We start from the raw sequence: 2,575 nt of genomic DNA on the forward strand, positions 1-2,575 counted from the left end.
AAACGGGCTAAAAAGTAGACAGCACCCGGACTTCCCCGGTGGTCACCCACCCGAGTACTACCCGAGCTTGAGGCTGCTTAACTTCACAGAGCAGACGGGATATGGTGCTTTCAGCCTAAGATGGCCGTCTACATTTGACTTTGACCGACACGCCTATTAGTGTCTATCATTCGTATACATTGGTACAACACATTTACACACTCACATGTCCACATACGTGGCCATAGACTGCACACGATGGCCCCCAATACCCCTTCTGGCCCTCAGAATTGGCTGGGTGGATGGCTACACTTTATATAGTAACAAAACAAAAAGGGGGGTGGTGTGGCGCACTCCAATACAAACGTGTGGCCAGCAGCTCACTCCTACAACGCAGCATACGTATTCTCTCCGATAGGAACCCCACACAGACCGACACCTTCATACACAGCAGTGCAGATAGCCGCCGCACCCCATATTTGCGCATACGCGGCCTGGAAACAATGTTAAACCACCAAAGTGGCCATTTACGACTTGCACAACCATACCTACGCTTCCTATGCGACATGACATGTGCACGTACGCGTCTTAGGCAATATGAACACCTTCGACACCTTCATACATGCACAGCGCGCGCTCCGCTTAAGTACGACACTAACTTGTCATATACATCATGCGTTTCCTCCCGTCACCTTTCATCACCTCCATATTCACACCCATGCGCCGTCACCTTCCTCGCGCCATCACCTTCACCATTTTCACCTCCATATCCGCGCTTCCTCCGCCGTCACCTTCCGCGTACGCGTCCATATTCGCTGCGTTTCCTCGCGCTTCCTGCCTGTTATTATCCAAGCCAAAAACATCTCCAAACCCATACATTAGAACAGCAAACAACTTCGCATTTTTCACAAAGTCCTCAGCTTCATTTGCATACTTATATCTGAGTCTATTTCAGCATATTCGCCTCTCTTTAAACTTACTTAAAATAGATTTAAATTCCGCTTATCTTGGTCTCTCTCTAACCTAACTAAACCCAGTTTAATTTCGCGTATTTTCGGCTCTCTTTAAACTTACCTTAAACCCAGGTTAATTTCACGCTATTTCCTCTCTCTTTTAACAAACATAGATACACCAAGTCTATTTCATGCTATTCCGCTCTCTTTAACATAGTTAAACCAAGTCTAATTCACGCTATTTCGCTATCTTTTAACATAGTTAAACCTAGTCTATTTCATGCTATTCCGCTCTCTTTAACATACTTAAACCAAGTCTAATTCACGCTATTTCGCTCTCTTTTAACATACTTAAACCAAGTCTATTTCATGCTATTCCGCTCGTTTTAACATAGTTAAACCAAGTCTATTTTATGCTATTCCGCTCTCTTTAACATAGTTAAACCAAGTCTAATTTACGCTATTTCGCTCTCTTTTAACATAGTTATAATCAAGCCAGTCTATATTTACGCTATTTCGCTCTCCTTTTAAACACACTTCAAACCCAGTTCTAATTTTATGTCTAATTCGCCTCTCTTTAAACATAGTTAAACCAAGTCTAATTCATGCTATTCCGCTTTTTTTAACATAGTTAAACCAGGTCTAATTCACGCTATTCGCTCTCTTTTAACATACTTAAACCAAGTCTAATTTTACGCCCTGCCGTCTAGCTTGCCCTGTTAAACCCCCATACTAAAATCTCCGATTTTGGCTCAGAAATCATTAGCGCTGGCACTTAGCGATTTTCACGCAAAGTGTTTCTCGCTTTCTGCCTGTTATAAACCCGATACTAAGGGTCGCCGAATTTGGCTCGGAAAACAATAGCAGCGGCACTTAGCGATTTTTGCGAACAAACCTCACTAAGCCAAAACAAAGACTTTGACGATCTTAAGCTTAACAGTATTAACTCTCTACCAGCACTTTGACCGGTTACTCTCGCCGCCCCATAGCGAAAGTAAATCACTTTAACGCAGCCTTATTTCGACTGCTTAACTTTATAGTTTTAACATTGCGCGTTTGCAATTGGGGGGAGAAATGTTCATTTCTGAACAAATCAATAGAACAAGGGCTAAATCTCAGCAGATCGTAGTACAAGACTACTCTCATGCTTACAACACCCCGTTCTGTAGTTAAGTCGTCTACAAAGGATTTATCTTTCCCAATATTTGAAATTACAAATCAGCCTACTCTCCACCGCCAGTACTTGACAGGCAGCGGAGTGCGTTGCAATTGTATGATGTTGGGTGTCCAGAAGACACCTATCGCTATTCGCGGCACATCGGGAAAGGTGATTATCGTCTATTCCAGCATGGATTCTGACTTAGAGGCGTTCAGCCATAATCCTACAGATGGTAGCTTGGCGGCACTAGCTTTTCAGCTAACCGCAGTTACCAATTATCTGAACCAACGGTTCCTCTCGTACTGGGTTGGATTACTGTTTAGACAACGAACTCATCAGTAGGGTAAAACTAACCTGTCTCACGACGGTCTAAACCCAGCTCACGTTCCCTATTAGTGGGTGAACAATCCAACAATTGGCGAGTTCTACTTCGCAATGATAAGAGAGAGCCGACATCGAAGAATCAAAAAGCAACGTCGCTATG

The 2,575-nt window shown here is 43.5% G+C and overlaps 2 non-coding genes across 2 annotated transcripts; both read right to left on the bottom strand.

Moving 5' to 3' along the window:
• Window positions 1–11: 11 nt before the first annotated feature.
• Window positions 12–125, bottom strand: PITG_33570. Its single transcript, XR_009934961.1, has one exon. It is a non-coding gene; the product is annotated as an 8S ribosomal RNA (ribosomal RNA).
• A 2,020-nt stretch (window positions 126–2,145) lies between these two features.
• PITG_33571 lies at window positions 2,146–2,575 on the bottom strand (the record flags this gene model as incomplete). The annotated part of the gene is made up of 1 exon (XR_009934962.1): window positions 2,146–2,575. It is a non-coding gene; the product is annotated as a 28S ribosomal RNA (ribosomal RNA).

Source organism: Phytophthora infestans, genomic scaffold, assembly GCF_000142945.1.
Source record: "Phytophthora infestans T30-4 supercont1.3326 genomic scaffold, whole genome shotgun sequence".
NCBI classification, from domain to species: domain Eukaryota; phylum Oomycota; class Peronosporomycetes; order Peronosporales; family Peronosporaceae; genus Phytophthora; species Phytophthora infestans.